Raw genomic sequence first — 20,535 nt, forward strand, 5'->3', positions numbered from 1 at the left:
CAGGCAAGTCCTCCTGGACTCACGTTTCTGGGCAGAGCACCACTGGGCATCATCCATCATCTCCTTGGACACCTTCAAGGATCAGTGGGTGTAGGCAGGGCTGCTCTGCTTGGTGTCTCCTTCCAGTTCATCTTTCAGCCTCCAAACCTTGTCAATTATTTAATTTATTGTTCCTCTACGACAGTTGGGCTGTTTGATTTTGCTAGGGTGAGGCTAATACCCAACCGTAAATGGAGAAAAACATGGAAGATAGTGACTAATAGCAGCTGCTAAGGGAACAGCATGAAAAAAGAACAGCAAACCATCCAAATTCAGCAGTGTGTGGCTTCAGTAACTTCCTGAGTCAAAATCTCTGCATACGTTGAAAGTCAAGCTAGAAGGATTTATATATCTCTGCTCTATGCAATGTCTTCTGTATGATTTAGTATGCTACATTATGTCACTCTATGAAGTTTTCTTGTCATCCCTGTGTAAAGGTGTTGCCTTTCTGTTTAGATCTTCTGGTTTTCTCTCTGCGTTTCACTCTGCTTTTTCTACATTGTTGGGTTTTGCTCGTTGGGAGAGACTTTGTAGTGGCAAACCAACAGTAATAACAGCTATTTTGTATAGTAGTAAATTACCTGAAATGCCACTTACTTTGTTTTTAATGGATAACAACCGATATTTCTACCTGAACTGTCACACACTTCATGGTTGTTTTGTTTAAAGTGTTAAAATAAGCAGTGATTTTTACATCTGTTTTGGCTTAGAACTCTGTAAACATGAAACAGCTATTATGAAATGCACTGAAAACATTCTCAACGAATTAAGCACTGAATATGTGGATGCTTGCAAAGATTTTCATTTTCTGTAGTAATGTGGGTGTATGAAAGTTGATTTCCATATTTAACCTTTTGTTTTAGAAACTTCATTAACATAGTTTTGCTTTTTACCAACAGCCCTTAGCAGTACTCGAAAGGCATTTGATGTGGTGTTTCTATATACCTTTATTGGAATTACACTTGCTTTTACCCAGGTTTCACTATGTGTAAAACTAGTTTAGCATTTCAGTGCACTGATTTTTAGTTTTGTCCCCTTAAATGCACAGATGCACAGGTATTTGTTTGTATGTATGTAATTTTTTTATAATTATGGCTCTTTAAATACCTAATTTTGGTAAGTAAAACCATCCTGTGACACAGAGGAAAAAAAACCAGTAACGTGCCATTACATAGAAAATACTTTGGTGAAACTTTGTATCTTCTGCCTTTGATATGTAAGAATTGTTCCTCTTCTGGATTTCTCTGCCTCTTTCTTAAGACTGTACAAAAAACCCATATATTTTGTCTTTCCGGTTTCAATGAATCTGGGAGAAAAAAAAACTTGTCTTGATGGTAGTAACTTAGGATTTCCTAGCATGACACATGAGCTGGAATTGGATGTGACAACTGGAGTAACAAACAGTCTTGAGGAAATCGATTATTTGAGTTTGCCTATTTATCAGTTTCATGCTGGTTTAAATTAGGTATACTTGTAAAACTGAAATGGAATATATTTTAGTGCACTTCCTTAGACAAATATAGAGCATTTTTGACTAAGTAGTGTGGTGACGAGTCAACTTAATCTGTTCTGCTTGGAAATTTTTCTAATTTTTATTTTTCTTAACACTGCTTATTTCTTCCTTTTTGTTTGCTCCTCTTTAACCTGTAGAAATCGATACTCTCTTTCCCTTGTTTTTCAGTGTTTAGTTTTACATTACAGCACTAAAAACATAACCCTTTGAGATCCTGCCTGGCTAACATAAGCTGATATGGCACAGATCACTTAGGCAAGAGGAGTTAGAAGGATCCTGTTTGGGCTTTTTTTTTTTCCTTTTCCTTGGAACAGCTTCAGCTTGTGAAAGTTGTCATAGTTGCAGCTTTACCCTGCCAGTGGCACTTTGATTTAAACATTTAAGTCTGGAAAACAGCAGGAAGCAGTGGCTAAAAATAGCTGTAAATATTTCCTTATCTTCTAAAGTATTAATTGACAAAAATCTATACTGCCCTCATCTGTTCTTTTCCTTTCAATTCTTAAACATCTGTTTCACCAGCTTTTCCTCATAACAGCAGTTCCAGACTCTGAGATTTAATCTTAGACCCAACATCTGACCGATCATTTAAAATATGTATTAAATATATGCAGCATCTGAGTAACACTTTACCTTATAAAAGCAAGATTTTTTCTTTTTTTTTGGTTGCTTATTGCTTTGTGAAAACTTCAGTATTCACGCTGGAGTTTGTGCTACATTTCCACCTGAGTGTGCATGTCTATTAAAAATTCCTTTTTTCTGTGGAATGACTTTGCAAAGTTTGATGAAGTGAAATTTGAGCAAAGGATTTGTCTTAAGCTCTGAACGCAATGTTCTGTAAGGTTTGATTAAGGATTTTCATTTGCTTTTTAACTGAAAAAAGGTATCTATATGTTACAAAAGGATGGCAGATTCAAGGTCAGGAAAGAAGGTTCTAATATGGCTAGTAATATACCCTTAATGATGCTGTATTTGAAATTCAGGGTCCTCAAGTGCAGTTTATAAATGTGTACTGTTGTTAAGATTTAGTTATCATCAGAGCATTCTTAAATAATGTATGTTCCATCTTAAATTGTTAAATGATACAAATTTTTTGCTACTAATCATAATAGCTCTTATAATTGAAGGAGTCCCCAAAATGATCGTTTTTAGGTGTCCTTAGTATCTCTCAAATTGAATCCGTAGTTAAAAAAACACTACTCAGCAAGATTTTGCTGCTGACCCTCAGAGATGAGTGTGGTTCCATTTAACATGATTTCCTTCACTGCTTGTAATCTTGGGAGATCAACTAAAAAGAAAAATAATAAAACAATAAAGGCTTTCAAAATTGTGGAAAAACTTCCTGCAAAACCTTAATTCAGCCCAATGATGCATGAACTTGAGAAGAGGCTTGGTATAGTAATTTTTAATTGAATATTAAATTCTGTGTGCCTCTTGCATTACTTTGATATTACATTAACCTGTTTGAATTCTGTGGGTTAAAAGGAAAAGGAACTGTAAAGAGGAAACCTGCAAACTAACTGGTGGGGAAGAGAAGGCTCTAAGAAAACAACCAAGGAGCAGGCTGTGGCTGCTGGTATCAGCCAAGCTTGGGTGGACATGAGGAGCATAAATGTTTGCAGAGGCTTTTAAGGTGCCAGAGAATCACGTACAGGTAAAGCTTCATCTTTCAAACTTTTGCTTTCATTCACATCTCTCTGGAGAATTTAATTAATAGTATCTTTTGAAGGTGTCAACGCAAGGTTATTTCAGGTCTCTGATTGGAAACTCTTGAGAGCCAAAATAAATTTGCCAGCATCACTCGCAGTGTTGAGAAGAAAGGAAAGGTGCAAGTCTGAGATCCAGTCTGAGCATTGAGTTATTGCAGTCATTATGCAGAGCAGCTGTGATCCGAGAGATCAGCCTGGTCACCAGCTAAAGGAGAAGAGCATACGTAAAATGTGAAGCATGGCCACTCCACACCTGGAACAGTAGTGGTTACGGTGGTCTTTAATTGTAGCTGTGTACTTTCTGTCACATCTATTCCTCATTCAGTGGTCAGCAAACAGAGGTTGCTCTGGCTGTGTAGCTGCTGCTCAGGTCACTTCAGTAGAAGCACTTGGTGTTCACAGGAGCAGCTGCACTCTTGAAATTCTCATCTGCACATATACATGGCTGTCAAAATGCTAAATACTTTTAAAAACTTGGACTTAAGTGCTTCAAATTGAACTTCCAAATTATTGAGCACTTTGTTTTGTGGTGTTTTTGGTTTTGGGTTTTTTTATTTTTTAAATCTGGTCTTACTTTCTCTGTCAAGTGGAGCCAAGTCTTCCTACTGTCAGAGTGACGTTGTGAAGATTTTTAAGTACATGGATGCAAAGGAGGAATGTAAGAAATTTTGGATTGAGGGAGTGATCCTTCAGTGATACCTGTGCAAATTAAATCTGACTACCTGCCTAGTGAAAGAGCATTGCCTGTCTTGTATACTGAATGAGACAGAAGTCACATGGAAAAATCACAGGTGGTCAAGTAAGTGAAAACTCTGCAGTAAAATGTCTTAGGAACTCAACCTGAAGTTGCAGAAGAAGCCATTGTTTTCCCCTCAGCTCTGCAGTCGTCTTTGCTTAACTCCTGATTATGTTTTTTTATGTAATCTATGCTGAGTTATTTTTATACACTGAGTCGGCTCTTATCTCTTCTACAAGTCTCAATGCTTTTCAGACTAATCTCTACAACTGTGTATTAGTCAGAATGTTGATGTATCACATGACATCCAGAGGGTATCGGCCAGTGGCTTTCAATGTTCAATTTGTAGATCCTAAAACTTTTCTGAGGACGATGTAGATGACTGTATTATGAATTCAAGATCATTAATACATTTTCCTAGATACTCTTAGTAGAATTCTTAAAAATATGTTATTGATCTGTAAAATAAAAACTAACGGCTTTATTTCTTCTAATTGTCCTGTTTCCATCCTTTACACCCTGGAATTTGTATATTTGTAGCAATACGGTTTTCTTTTATTGCAAACAGTAGTTTAATCTGTCCTGCAGAAAAGCTCAAAAAACCAACTTCTAAAAATATCTTAACTAAAGCAGGGAAATGAAGCACTGACCTAAAGAAAAATTACTTAAGGTAGATTTCAAGTCTTAAAAAAAAAACAAACACAAACCAACCCCCCTCCCCCCCCCCCCCCCCCCCCCCCCCCCCCCCCGAAACTTAGACCTGCTTTAACTTTCTTTTTGTTTCACGTGCATGATTTTCTGCTTTTCATCTCAAAGCTAGCAGTTATGCCTGGTCACATGGCTTTTAAAATTGGGAATTTAGTACAGTATCAAAATTAGAATTTGTGTTTCCAGATATGACGGTTTTTTCTTCACATGCTAAAAATTGTTTAATACCATTAATTTTGGTTTTGCTTTAAGCTGCCAACTATTTTTAGCTTCTGAAATTTCAGACAGCTTCATGTCCTTCTGAGGTACAGCTTGCTCACCTAATGGCTATGGCATGGCAACTGGTTACAGGATTTTGCTTTTAATAAGTATCTAGGACATTAATGCATTATTATAATAAAATAGCTTTGTACATGAGAAGGAACAACATAAGAATTATGTCTTGCTGTTTTGAAAACAGAATATCAATAATGTTGAAAACTCCAGGAGCACTTCTGTCAGCCACTCCGTGGAGCTGGTATGCAGTTTCTTTGTTCTGACGTGGAGTTCTCCCTTCATTCCAAAAATGAGGACCCATATATTTGTAGCAATTTTGTTGGCTCAGCAAAGGCTGTTGAACGCATTTTTTTGAATGTAATAGATTCTGAAAGTAATTTTTAATTTACTTAAAAACTTAGAAATTGGACAGAATATCAATGAGCAGGATGGCGTAGATTTCATTGAATGAATAGTGAAACACTGGAAGTTGATACCCATCTGGCTGCTGAGAGCCACTTAGTATCTTGGAGAAGATATTCAGTTAGCCAGAGGCTGGAAGAAGCAGAAGTAAAGAGCATTTTACTTTCTTCATGCTAGCATACTGCCTACTCCATTATGAGAAGAGCTTGTCCAGCTACTTATTCATCCATAGTCTCTATTTTCTTCTGCTTTGAAGGAGAGTAACATGTCTCAGACTTCACTTCGGCTGTAACGATTTCCTATTCTCATAGCAAAACCTAGGAACAAATGAGACCCTAAACTTTAAAGGTTTGAGAGGAAAAGAGTCCTTTGCTGTCAAGGGTGGGAGGCTGGCAGACCCATGGAAGAGGGTGAGGGAACTGGCAGAGCAGTGCTGCGAGAAATGCCTTCTGTTATTGCCGTCCAGTGAATGTCCACCCATCGCTCCAACGAACTCCATCATTTGGTGCTTTGCAATGTGATCAGTTGGGTGATCAAACAGTTTCCCTCTCAAGTATCTAATGCAACATTATTTTTCAAGTATGTTTTGTGGTGCTTTATAATTTAGCTTTAAGATATTAAGCATAAGCGGTAGAAGAAACTATTGCTTTAAGAGGGTTTCTCAAGTCTGTTACGGTTTGCTGTCATAATGGTGGTGTGCATATAGAGGGTAGGACCTACAGTCAGCCAGCATTTTTTTTACTGTTTAACTTCACTAAATCCAATTTAATTCTCTTATCAGTGAAATCCTTAACTGGTGACAATTCTAGCTATTAGGCCTGTCACTTGGATCTTTTTGTTGGAATCAAGATGGTTGAAACCTTAATTTTTCCCAGACGTGGTGATGTGAGGTTGTACTGTCACATCAAGAGCCACACACTATTTCAGTGTACTCTTACCAAACGTTTCAGAGAGGGACAGTCAATGAGCTAAGTCTCAGGGTTTCAATATGCAAGTGTTTACTTTTTTTTTTTTCCTCCCACCTAATGTCAGATTGTATCAGGAAATCATCTTAAGGATATTGCATTCCAGTGTGGTGGGATGACTGAAATTAGTCTATACGTTAACAAAATGTCTCTCACAATTTGACAGTGGAACAGAAGGTGTAAGATTTCTGTAACATTAATGTCTTTGAAGCTCGTGAATATGTTTTCTAATGCTCACCATTTTTAGTTACATTAGAAGACATTCATATAAATACTGCATTTTTGAAGATATTCACAAGTAAAAATACCTGGTCACTCTCCTGTTCTGCTTGAAGCATAAAGATGTCCTTGACAAAATGTTGAATTTTCTTATTTTAGTCATGCACATGCTAATACTTTACCATTTCTGTTTCTCCTTTTACTCACTGCAGAAAACTTTTCTCAGTGTTGAAATGACTTCTGTGTTACTGAATGCACAGTTGCTCCTAGCAAGTACTGTAAAGACTGTATATTTATCTGTTGAAGTGACAGTCATGATTTCCTTTTTGCTTTGAAATTGCTATCATACCTAACAAGCAGTATTGTGGAGAGTTTTGTTTTCCTTACTATTGAAAATTTAAATATTTTTTGTGGTCTCTTACCTGTGATTTCAAAATTGTAAGTGCTGTCATGATTTATTTTCTGAATTTACGGGCACATGTGTGCACATGTGTTGTGTATTCAGTAGGTGGACTGCACGGCAAGGAGAGGGTGTGCAGTGTACAACATTCAGCCACTCCTGCAGAGATGCTCTGAATCATGGAGCTGATGCTGATTTGTGACTGTAATGTGTTATTGAGATACTATTCAAAGTTAGATGAAATAAGAAAGATCTAGTGATTGGGGTATAGAGGATATTATGTTACTGGAAATAATCTAATTGGCACAGCTTGCAGATGGCACATTTCTGGCTGCTGATCTGTTACCTGCTTACTGATTCTGGAGGAAGAATTTGTTTGGTGGCATTTCTTATCATTAATCTATTTTTAGAAACTTCCTGAAGTTAAGTTAGAAAATAATTGTTTTTTAAGAGCTGAAGTTAATATATAAGCATTTCTTAAATAAAAACTTTAATTTCACATGGTACCATGCAAAAATAACTTTCCCTTTACCTTTCCACTTCCTCTTTTCTAATCTCTAAGATCAATTCTTAGTTTCAAGTTTAAAGTTGACTTTGTGTTATGAGAATTTTTTTCTCACCTTCCAATCTGTCTATTTGTCATTTGCTTAAATGTGACTATTTCAAATTTGCTTTTAGAGAACATTTTAAATGAGGTATTTCTGTACACATATTTTGGTTAACTAACCTGAGGGAGGAGGAGTTGCTGTGTAAGTACTTCCTGAAAAAATTCCACTAGAGGAAATAAAAGGATAGTCTTCAGAACAATTTTTAGTCGAAGTAGACAAGGCTACCAAATGTGTACAAAACAAACTCTAAGCTGCTAGTTAATAAACATAACTATGCACCTACGGATGTGGATTCCAGCCTTTTTTTTGGTCTAAGCCTGTCTTGACACTGCCATCTCCACCTGTCCTGGGATTTCTCAAGCCCTTCACTTAACTGGGAAAACTGCCTCCTTCCCAGTCTCACTTCTCGTTCTCGTGTGGTCAGCAGAAGGCCAGGAGCTCCGGGAAGCTGGAGCCCCGGGTTCTGACCTTTCATAAAGCTGGCAGAGGTCTGGGGAACTTTGTGTTCTGTCTCAGCACCCCTCACCTCCCTTGTGCTGTGTGAGGTTCTCCCTTACCAGCTGGGAAGAGAAGTTAGAGACTCATTACCACTTCTCTTGTAAATGTATGCTTTTCTTTGTAATTAGTCAAAGGAGACCACCTTTATTTTTTAGAATACTTGTAAAAAAGCAAAGATGGAAAAAGTGAAAAGTGGTCTTTCTCTGAAACATGCTTTTCTATGTTCTGAAAATAAACACAGTTTGTCATTATGCCTTGCAAGCCTAACACGGAGGGCACCTGTGAAATTCTACTCATACAAAGTAATTTCAAATGTAGTTGGTTATTTAAAAATTGTGATCAGGTTTACTGTCTGAATTATTTTCTTAGGTTTAATGAACAGAAATATTTTTTGGATAGGTTAGTTGAAGCTCTGGCATAGGTGTAGAGGTGAGCCTTCATCTAAAGGAACTACTTTTAATGTTGTAGTGCTGCTTTTCTTCATAACAATGGAATGTTTTATGTTCCTCATGCAATCAGGTTGTATGGATCCTAAAACACTTGCTGACGTTGTTCAATTTTTCTCCAGGAAGCTGTACATTAAATTCAGGAGTATTGTATTAATTCACTGACATTTCCTACTAATAATAAGCTTTTTGTAGTCTGTCTTCAGTGTATGAGGTTAATAATGAGTTTAAAAAATTAAAATGGGTGTAGCAATCGCCCTTCGATGTGTTTTTGCCTTAGACATTGAGGATGATTGAAATATGGACCTGGGTATACATAATTTCTAAGATACAGAGTAGGAAAAAAACTGTCCTGTCATATTCCTTCTCAACAGACCTACCAGCTGCACCAGTGTGTAGCTAATTCAGAATGACTTTAGAAAGCAAAATGGACCTTCCTATAGATACTTTCTGACAACTGGCTCATCTTTTCAGATTATTGGCAAGAACCACATTAAGCCATTCTGTCACTGATCCTTTTTTCATCGTTCTAATTCCTTTGCTCAGCAGGGTGAACTAGAAATTCTCTTGGAAATTCCCCGCTGGTAAGCTGAGAGAAGACGTACTCCATGTGACAGGACAGCTGAACGTGGGCTGACATGTCCACAACGCAGCCGGTTGTGCAGGATGGCTTCTGAGTAGCCCAGGTTAGCCTATGCTTAGGGTAGAACAACAAAGTTCAGAACTGAAGATTAGGTGCCACCTTTTTGTTTTGTTGTACCTAGCAGCAAGTTAAAGTTATCATAAAATAAATGTATCATTTGGTTACCCTGATTTGTTTCTCCAGGGATTTGATAAAGCATCCATTGTACCTGGTATATCATCTGACATCAGCGGTGTAGACGTAGACATGAAAGCAAAGGAAGCAGCATACTCTAAATCCAGAAGGGATTTGAGCACTCCTTAGTTGCTTGCAGTAGGGAACACTGAAAGGAAGCAAATTAAACTTTAGAAAACAAGAAATTGTGATTAAGGTGGTATTTTGAGCTTGAGAAGGTTCTCTTCCCTTTGGTGCTGCACTAGTTAGTTCTTCAGCTATATTGCACCGTGTATTTCTGTTTGGGCACATCGGCAGCTGTCGCTATATGCATGTACTCTGGGAATCACTGATGCAAAATGCAGTAAGAAAGCACTACAGCCTTCCTGAAGAGAAATGCTGCATGGCAACGACCAATGGTGAAGAAAACATTTTACATGTGGGGGAAAAACTAAATTATAGTCACAGGTTCATGCAAGTCTGTTTAACAGAGATCTCACAGATCATACCTGGACCAAAGGCTCACCTAAATTAAAACTTCCAAACATCTATTTTCTGCTTTTACTCTAGCTGGAAATTAAAAACAAGGCCTGTGTTTGTGAAGAGTATTTACAGTTTGAGTAGGTATAATAGGATTGTAAAACTCCTATCCATGTGATCTCATCAAATTGAGGAAAATGGCTTTATAAAATGTTATTTCTGATCAGTGTCATAATTTCTAAATAAAAATTTTCTTTTGAAATCTTCACTCCTTGTTCTACAACAGCAGCAAAGAAACATGAGAAAAATGGTGTCCTGTATTACACTTATGTTAGGATGCTCAAACCTTCTTTCAGTTTTAAATATGTTTTAGACCTTTTGTTGCTTTTCCCACTGTTTTTTTTTTCTAGCAGTTTGTGACTGGGTTAGGGACCCAGACATTAATATACTCATGAGGGATGATGGGGCTAGAAACGCTGGACAAAATTAAGCTTCCTGCTACACTGACAAACATTTTTTGAAAGAAATAAGACTGAACACTTGCTTGACACTGGTTTCATCTCTTTCAGGCTGTAAATTTGTCTGAAGAGGGTTTGGAGTGGCAAAGCTTGGCTTACCAAGAGAGTTCTCTGCCCAGAGTACGGCACCTGCAGCAGAAGAGTGGCTGCTGTTTGCAAGCTTTAGGAGGTCCTAACTGATCTTGCTGCCTTTTTGTTTTTTCCCTTTAAGCTTATTCTTAGTTACGTACTATTTTTTGGATTCCAATTTGCCTGCACTGCTGCTCTGAATTAGTTTGAAATAGGTGATCTATATCTCTACGGCAGCGCACCTGCACTGATAAGCCAGGCTAAATAGCAGGATGGGTTTGCTTGGGCTTGGCACAATGCTACGACACCTATGAGGGTTTTGGTTTGACGTTGGCTTCTATCAGGCCAAGTTGGAACATGGACAGATGGAGCTCACTTTTGCTTGCAGAAGAGTCTGTATACAAAGGTAGGCCCTTCTGTGCAGTATACAGCATTGCCTTAGTTTTATGCGAGGCTAGTTCAGTGATGGTAATACTGTCAGCCTTTTATAGTAGGTCCTAATGAGTTAAACTTGGCCAGGATTACTCTCCCGTGATGCTGTCTGCCCTCATACTTTCTGCAGGTGGCACTCACAATTTCTGCACAATTAAGGAAGTTCAGACATCTCTTCCCAAATATATTTAAATTAGAATGCTAGAGAAAACCAGGGGTAAAACTGAAAGCCGAATGGATTTTGTGCAAGGGAAGTTATCTCAGTTTGCTGCTACACATTGCTTACCTGCTAACTCCTCAGTGGAGGTTCAAGTACACCTTAACCCTAAAAGTGTGAGGTTTCCTTTCAGGTGACTGCCAGGTATCTTCTCCCAGATATGTTCTTCCTTAGGTACCTTGTGCTAATTCACCTGTGCTAATTAGTTTTCAGCATTTTAGATGCTGAAATCTGGGATAGTCCTGCTACATTCATTCCACTTAGTCTTGGAGAGAAATAAGCAGTTCTACAGGGCAGCCGACTTCTCCTGAGGTAGATGGCTGTCAGAGTACACTAGGCATCCATTGGAAGCACCAAATACATTCTATTAAAAAAAGTGTGAAATTCTTTGTTTGCATAGCCACTGAAGAGGAAAATAAAAAACCAAAACATAATTTTAGATGTTGTTTACTACTGATTCCTCTGATGCCATATCTAATGGAGCATGAGTATGTTAAGGTATAATTGATAACATACTGTATCTCAATCCAGACATTGCATCATGACTGGGAGACATACACCTGTCCTTAAACTATTTAATTCCATGTAATTTGTATCAGTACATCTATTAAACTGTACCAAATGAGTTATAATAATGTAGATAGGTATTTAGCAAGGCATAGGTATATGTTATTGATAATAATAGTAATTTGGCTTGAACTGTGCTATCAGCAAGTAAGATGACTGGGAAGTGTTTGAAGCAAGGAGAGTCAGAAGTGAGAAATGAAGCAGGGCTTTTCATAAGCAGGTCAGCAGACCAGCTTGTGTGGTTTTTAAGTTTGTCTTGAATAGGTTAGGGTAATTTAGTAGCATTGATTTATATAGTTAAAAATAATTTTATTATAGTATGATAAAAGGAGGGCTGTGCTCTTGGGCAGTGTTCATATTGCAGTGAACTCATGCTCATGTGCAGATTCCTGTTTGCGTTTGCCCCAAGATCTTTGGAATGTTATCTCTCAACTTGAATTGAGTTAGATGAGATTTTGTCCCATGTGGGCTGCCCACCTGCTGGTTTTTAAAGTTTTTACTGTGTAGGTATTGGTTTTCATTCTCATTTACAGTTCATATAGGCGTAGCCATTGTGCTACTTTCATCTGTGCATGTGTATCACATTCTTCTCCACTTACTGTGTCGTGTTCCTAACATATTGAGTAATATTCTTCGATCACGTGAGAGTTGGGTTTCTTTTTAACTTTTTTGGTTCTTAGCTGAGTTGTATCTTTTTTGTTTCATTGTTCCCTTTTCTACTCCTGCTTCTGTTCTTAGCTCAGATGGTTAGAGTACAAACACAGCAAGGAGGGAGGGGTCCTCCTTGCAGTATTTACAATAATATCGTGTCCCCTTTAGGTTAGCTGACTGTCAAATAGGTTGCAATGCTTTTCAATGATGTTAGGCACTTCATAAATAATTGTAGTTATTTGTATGTATATATGTGTGTGTAAATATATATGTATATGTGTATTCTTTATATATATTTTATAAAACTCAAACCATATTTTTCTTTTTTACTCTTCATAGAGGTCACCTCTGATACTAATGAATACAAATAACAGGTATAGTTTTATTATGTTTTATGTCTTTACTGCTTTTCATTGGTTTTGGGGCTCATCTTGCTCTAGGCCCTTTTGTGCTTTGGGGTGCACTTGCTTTTTTCGGTATTGGGAATATGTAGCATTGTTACTGGTACCCAAAGGTCATGGGATTTGACCAGTTTCATTTGCATGATCCTTTCATACTTTCTTGTGGAGTGTCACTATGGGACTGCAACTTTCTTGATCTCTGACGATAGTGCTGAGTAGCTTTGTCCTGAAACATTTTCACAGTTCAGACTTGTCACCTCTCCAGTTTGTTGTGCTTTGTGGATCTGAACTATGCTCTTCTCACTGTGGCAGGAAATGTGTCGCAATTCTTTCTTTTGTTATCAGAACTTAATATTCCTCCATGACTTCTCCAAGGTTGTGAAGCAGCAGAAAGCAAACTATCATGAGACTCGCAGCAACCATGAAACTGCTGTACACTAGACTTCACACAATTACCAGGTTATAAACCTAGTTCTGTATCAAATGAGAAGAAAGGTTTCTGTTTTGTTGCAGATAGTTCAATGAACATGTCCTCTCAAGAACAGCTTGAACCCCCCCCCCTCCCAAAACGCTCCTACAAGTAAGAAATCACATATAGTTGACTCTGTGTTTCTTCCAGAAAACTCTGGTTGTGAACATATTGTAAACAGCATGTAAGAGGCTTTGGTATTACCAAAAGTTGTTAGGATGGGCGTATAGAAAAACTGTCTTCTACAGAATGAATGGAAAAATCAGGGGCGGTTTATCAGTGAATGTAGAACAACAGAAGATGATGCACTTAAAACGTAAAAGATAGTGCATATATTTGGAGGAAAAAAGTGAGTTTCTATTCAGATATTCATCCATTTCCCTGACGAAGGTGAAAAAAAGGGCAATTAATAAAACTTACAGCTATCTGGAATACTGTCCTAGCTATTAGAAACAAATTGTGGAACTTAAGGTAGATGGAGGGCGTACACGTAGGAAAACAAAGTTTTCAAGCTTTGGGGCATGACCCAGACTTTGGTGGTATTAAGGTTGAGAAGGCATGTTTCTTTGTGTAAGCTATTTCCCAGCTTCTTGTTGGTGTCTTTCCTTTTCTAAGTATTCAGTAAGGGCTGTTGTGAGGTAGGTGACACTGAACTAGATAAAAAAGTAACATGCCTACTGTGGAAGTGAACATGTTCTGAGATGCCTGTTGACATCTGAACCTTTTCTACTTCTGTATTATCTGGGAACTGAAATAGCAAAGTTTGTTCCATGAAGTCATGCCTTGCTTTTATGTAGATCTTGCTGTGGTAAGCTGCAATTTTATCTCTTCACTGCGTAAGCTGCTGTAATATGCTTTATTTAGGACATGGGAATCCAGTTAGAAGGTATAGCTGTGTAGAATAGCAGTACTGCCTTACTGTGGAAAAAGACTGAGAACAAACCGTCAGTGGATCCTTTACACTGATTTCTAGGGTGCTTGTAAAGCTTTTGATCATTATGAAGTTCTTAATTGATCTGAATGCCCTTTACCTGGGAGGTCACTCTTGCTTTATGGTGAGAACATGAAAAGGCAAGAAGACGCAGCAGGGCTGTTAGGTTAGGCACAGTGCCATGGGGATGCAGCTTCTGGGCATGGCCAACTTGGAGTATAGGCAGAATGAACTCATGCCTCCTGTGTCTGTCCAAATGCATGAATACCCAAATATGACATTGTAATATTAAGGTATGTTTTCTAGCCAGGAAGATTTAGGTGTGTTTGCTGCTCATGTGAAATCTTAGTTTTTTAAGAAAGCAGCCTGTGAACTAAATAAACTTCACCTCACGCTCAAAATGCCTTTGAGCTAAATCTAAGAAATAAGTGAGGCTTGAATTGTAACAGGATTAAATACTTCAGAAAGGTTGGGGGGCGAGGGGGCATTGGGGTCCCCTACTCATGGAACCCATTTTCTGGAATGAACTGTCCGCAATGGAGCAGTAAGGACTATTGATATTTGGGCGGATACAGCACAATGTATCAGTAGGCATTTCTTTCGTGATTTTGAAAAACTGCAGGTAAGTGTCTGTCTACGAAGATGAATATCAAGTTAGAAAAACAAAAGCTGTAATAGAAAGGAGCATTCCAGTACTTATCACAGTAACAACTCAACAGGGGGTCAGTAAGATGGAACTATTTGGTTATTTTTTTCTTCTAATTCTTTCTTTTTCTGGTAGTGCTAAATTAACTTCTTTAAATTGCTGTCAACTTAACATCTGCAATTATTATAATGTTTCTGAGAAAAATTCCACATAACTGTAAATATTTCTAATTTTTATCTTTTTTCCCTAAGCTAATTTGTAAAGATTTGATACTAGCATTATTTTGTCATATCCTTTTATCAAGTAATCTTGAACCTGAGAAAAACCTGGGGAAGAGGGAAAAAATAAGAACTTGCTCCTACTTGTGCAGTTCTTTTCTTGTTTTTCTTTATGTATTCACTTCTAATTATTTAAAATCTCAAGAAAAGTAGAAAACGTGGTCTCATATGAATCAGGGTTCTACGTAAGTTCTTTATTTGTGTTCTGCTTCTGGGAAAGCACAGAGGAGCTGTTTCATATTCGTGTAAAATCTTTGCGTAGTAGATTTACTCATGCAATGCATGTATTGTATTAACTTAATTTGTATTACTGTATATTTGTAAATAATGCTGTTGGAGCTGGATTTTATGAGCAAGCCTTAATGGTTTCATTTCTTTCAGATCTGTTTGCAAACTATCACATAATTGGGCTGGTTTATTGATCTCACAGAGATTACGCATGTGACACTTAAACCGGTTAAACAGTTTTGTTGGCTTTCTTTAAACTGAATATTTGAGAACGCACAGTTCTGTTATGCTGTAGAATTTAAATTGCTTATGTACTGGAATATTTACTACCCTCTTTGTTGTTTCATTTCAGAATGACCTTATTTAAAAATGTATGAGGCTATTTATAATCGACTCTGTGGCAGTGATTAAAGGGGTGTGAATAATAGCTTATTGGAAGTTGACAGCTCCTTGTTTGCTAAACCGCTGTTAGAACATTTATGCTGCTCAGTTGTACCTCATTTTTCCGAGGGGAAGCTGCATTTTGACAAGTGCATAGAACAGGTATATGTGGCTGACACTTTTATTATTAAAAAAAAAAAATTTTATTTTTTCTTTAACTGCATAAGGTTAATTAATTGCTTACCCTGTGTCTATTGATCTGTCTATAGTGTATTATTAAAATAAGAGTGAACAAATCCATTTTTACTTGGAAAAATCAGATGTTGTTGGTCCCGAATAGAAATAGTAGCTGTAAACAAATTTGTTCAAGCAGTCAGACATCTGTCTTTCTGATGAGAGTAAGACTGGTCTCTGATGTTTTTGATCTTAGATTAGGATTCTAAATATCTCTAACTCTAGGAAGGCGATCAGGTACTTTTTTCATTGCTATTCAAAAATAAGAATCAAGGGAAAAAGGACTGTGACTTACTTAGTTGCAAATCATGTTGAAGTAATTCAGTTTTTTGTAACAACATACATAGATACCAATGAGCTTGTAGATAAGATTGATAATCAGATAATCCTCAGTGTTTATCCATACAGCTGATAAGCACAAATAACTTTACGGCTTATGCTCTGCCATTACTAGTATCTCATTTGACCTAGTGGACCCACTTTAAAGGTGAACAGTAATTAAAGTCCCTGTTCACTCTTGCGTCTTGGCTTATGGGAATAAGTAGATCCTTGTAGGTCTGTACCCCCCATGGTGACAGTGTAAAACATAAGACATTTTAAATTATTTTGGAGAGTGTATGTCAGAACTTTGCAAGGACTTTCATGTGCATCTTGATTTTCTTACAACCAAAATTTGGTAGTCATTTTTCTTCACTACAGTGTTTTCTTTTACCAGTGACCTGAACATGCTTTAAATCTTACTGTGCACATCAGAACTGTTCATTCAAAGTGTTTAATAAGTGGTGCAGAAATTCATCATTTCATATTTTCATATTGGCTTATTACTAAGAACATGTTACTGATATTACTGCACTGTCATGCTTAATGGTACAAATCACAGTAGAATTATAGAAAGAATTTATAATTTTGCTAGATGCTTTAAAAATTCTTAATAGAATAAGTCGCTACTAACAAAATGCTATCATACAGGATATCTCTCCATAAGTGTTAGCTCATAATTTCACAGGTTTTATCCCATAAAGCACTAAAATAAGAGAATGCAGAATTAGTATTCCAAGTGTACTGAGTTAATGGACTGCTGTAAGATCTAGATATTGTTTAAATAAATATATTGTAAAATTAATTGGCATTACTTCTGTTCTTAAGAACTAGACTGAGCTTTTTACAGAGCAGGGATGCTGTTTCCTAGGTGTGTTCAAATTATGACAATATATTCTTTCAGCCATTCTAGTTGATAACATCACTCTTCACTCAGCTTTCTCAAAACACTGTTCTGCTTTAGCTGGCCCAAAATGAACATGATATTCCACTCAGGAGTTGGCTGGTTTGTAGCGTTGAGTGTTTCCGCTGTAGGTACTCAGTCAAAATGCCTGGGAATTCTCCTGGATAAAGGAATCTGAATATCATATGGCTTGAGGAAAAGAGTATGTAGCTTTGCAAAACAGACAGAATTTCATTTTGGGAAAAAAAAAAATATTTGGAATAACAAAATTCTGGAACTGTGTAAGTTTTTCTAAGTACTTAAAATGCTTTATATTGCATTTATATTGCTTATTTATGGCTTGTTCTCATAAAAATGCCCTAAGATTGTACTTTTTCATCTAAAAAAAAAAAAATTACCTGAACTTGCTGTTGAGCTGAACATCATAGGATAGGCTTTAATATATACTCTTGTGTATTTTTTTTTTATTATTATTTCATTTCTTCAAGGTTCCTAACTTTTCTGACCTCCCCTTGTATGTTTAACCTCACTTCTGTGTTACTTGGGAATGCAGTACTGCTGTCCTTTCAGTACGCTACTTATTGATGGTCAGCAGACACATTACGATTTAACTAACTATTGAGTGGAATTATCTTAAATTCTTTGTCATCCTGGCCAGCCTGCAAGTTTTGCATCTCAAAAGTCACCTGTCATTGTTCAAAACTCCTGGTCACAGAGAGTTTAAATCATTTTTGTGTTAAGGAAGTTTGGTTCCTTTTACAGTTTTTAATGGCTTTAAGTTGATGTGAGTGGTAATACGACATTGTAATAAGTAAGAGAAGGAACCTGGACTGAAGCCAATGTGGGGAACGTTCACATGTGTTTCTATGCACTGTGTAGTAATGTTGAGGTTGGAAAAGTTTAATTACCCACTCTACTCCCTCTTTTTTTTTTTTCTTTCCTTACTGAATACTTGTGTGGCCTTGAGTTTGTTAATCAACAGACCTCATAAGTGAGCCAGATGATGTATTGTTACAGTACCTTTTACAGCTGCTGGTTTCCGGAGTACAGTGATTACCTGCAGTGGCCAAAACTAGTTGCTTCCTATTAGAGTACAGTGATTACTAATGGATCTAAATTTAGCTGGTAAAACAAAGTTGATTTTCACTTTTACACTGAAGAGTTTTTTAAGTCATGTAGTATTTCAACTGTAATGTGAAGCCTTGTGAGTCTGTTCTTAATTTTTTGCTCTTTATCTCTCTAGTTCCCTCGTCCTTCAAAAAGAACCAATGTGTCATTTATACCAGCTTGCAAAAATATGGGTGTTCTGAAGGCAAGGGTAAATTTACTGACTCATATTTTCAGGGAGCAATATTTATTTCACCTCACAGGTCTCATGTTGGGCTTTAAAAAAACAGTTGTGGGGAGAGATTTCATAGGTGTCTCTCAGTTTTTACCAGTTCACAACAGATGTCTCAAGCTTCTACCAGTGTCTTTAACCGCAAAGGTTCTTCCTAATATTTCTCTTTCTTAGCAGTCTGGGAGTTGAGAAGTTGTTGATCTGACTTTGGATCCCAAGAGGAGTATGGATGTATCTGACTATTGCTGGTATATACCATAATATTTTCAACGATTTCATTAGACTTTTTACCAGGCAGCGCTTCATACTGGCTGTAACACCTTTGAGTGTTGTACTCCCTGCCGTGAAGGAAAGTTAGGACAACTGTTAGACGTGGAGTCTTTCCGTACAATCCTCAGCATGGTGGAAACAAATCTTTTTCCCTGTGCTCCTGCCTTTCCCAGAAGTGCTATTTCTGTCAGGCTACCTTGCAGAGTTGTGGGTTTTTTCTTTTTAAACATTGCTCATCTCATCCTTCCACCTTCATTTTGGCTGTTTGTCTCTCATGGGCATATTGATTTCCTATTCAGTGACTTCTTCTCAGTAGCCTTCTGCTCATTGACTGTGCTTGTGTTGTAGTCCTCAATACACTTCCCTACACCTCCCTTCTGTAATGGCATCACGGCTTTCAAAAACTGAATTCCCCTGCAGAAGCAGTCAGGGGTTGACATAGCCCCTTCCCCGATCCTGATCATTTCAGGAGATCATGATCATTTTAGTTACACTTGTAACCATAAAAATGTCTCAACTATTTTTAGGAGAAACGGAAGATTAGATAGGTCTTAAAAATGGGTGTGGGCATCTTCTTGGAAAAATTATCAGAGATTGGAAAACATATTTCTCATTTCAGAAGATCCAAAAGTCAGGTCTGATCACACTTTAATGCTTCATTCTTCTGCAAATTCCATGTTTCCTTGTTCTTTTTCCCTTAGGAAATAAAGGGTTGTAAGCCTAGAGATGTTTAATATCTGAAATATTAAGAGCCAGCTATCCATTATTAAGATTCACAGATGGAGTAACTGGGTTAAAATGTTTTATATTTATTAGCATTATTGTTATTGCCGTTATTCCTTTTTGTAGCATGTCAGTGAATTGCAGTTGGACTAATCTGATAGAGCAAATGAGATTCTTAAAAACTAAAGTCTGCTATAGAAATACTGTATATAAAATTAAAGGATTACATATGTTAAAATAGCTACAGGTAACACTATGCCTTTGTTATCTTCACTATCTTTCTGGCTTGTAATTTTAAGCAGATAGCTCTTGAGAAATTTCTAAAAGACTGGCTGTGAAGCAGTAAAAAACAATTCACATGGCATTTGAAAGTTTTCCTCCCTTTTTAGAAGTTCTGTCTCTTGTGAAGAGACCAGATAAAGTAAGCTTGAAAATCATTTGCCTCCTAAACAAAACATTTTTGTTTTTAAGCCAAACACTCCCATCGTGGTTTGTTAGTGCTCAGCTTTTTTTGTAGTAGCCTTTACAAAGAGAAAGTCTCTTCTTGAAGTGACTGACAGATGTTTCTTACTGTCCTCCTCAGTATTCATCTGAAATCAGGCATGTCTTTGTTACTTTCTTACTAACTTTTCCATTCATTTACAAAAGGCTGGCAAAATTAAATTTAAGAATGCCTGTAATGCACGTCATGTCATTTACATGAATAAATATGGGGTTGGATATTTTCTCTCTCTTTTTTTTTTTTTTTTTTTTTTTGAAACTGGTGTCTTTATTTAAGCTACCCCGTAGTTGATTCTTTATTAGATTCTTCTTTATCGCTGTTATTCATCTTACCTATGAATTTCAATGTCAAATGGAACAGATAAGGTCTTTTAAATTAAAGTCTCAAAATGTTTAACTTCATTCTTGTGTAGACAGTGAGAATTTGGAGGTATTGGACTAAATTGAATACAGTTATTCATCACTATTAACAAGTCTTGGAACATACCTGCTATACAGTAAATTCCAATATCATAGTTAAAATCTCATAGTTGTCTTTTATGAACTGATATTTTAAATCATCTTCACTTGCTGGACTCTTTTTTAAAGTATTTATTTGTTGGAAACCTCTTACAAACTTTACTCTGCGGTATGTTGATCCTGTACAAACACGAGTGCATGCTTTCT

At 37.0% G+C, this 20,535-nt stretch overlaps 1 protein-coding gene across 5 annotated transcripts in view; it reads left to right on the forward strand.

Moving 5' to 3' along the window:
* The window catches only part of ZEB1 (zinc finger E-box binding homeobox 1), a 125,006-nt gene that overhangs the window by 62,077 nt on the left and 42,394 nt on the right, over positions 1 to 20,535 (forward strand). The window lies entirely within an intron of this gene.

Source organism: Gymnogyps californianus, chromosome 2 (assembly GCF_018139145.2).
Source record: "Gymnogyps californianus isolate 813 chromosome 2, ASM1813914v2, whole genome shotgun sequence".
Classification (NCBI taxonomy): domain Eukaryota; kingdom Metazoa; phylum Chordata; class Aves; order Accipitriformes; family Cathartidae; genus Gymnogyps; species Gymnogyps californianus.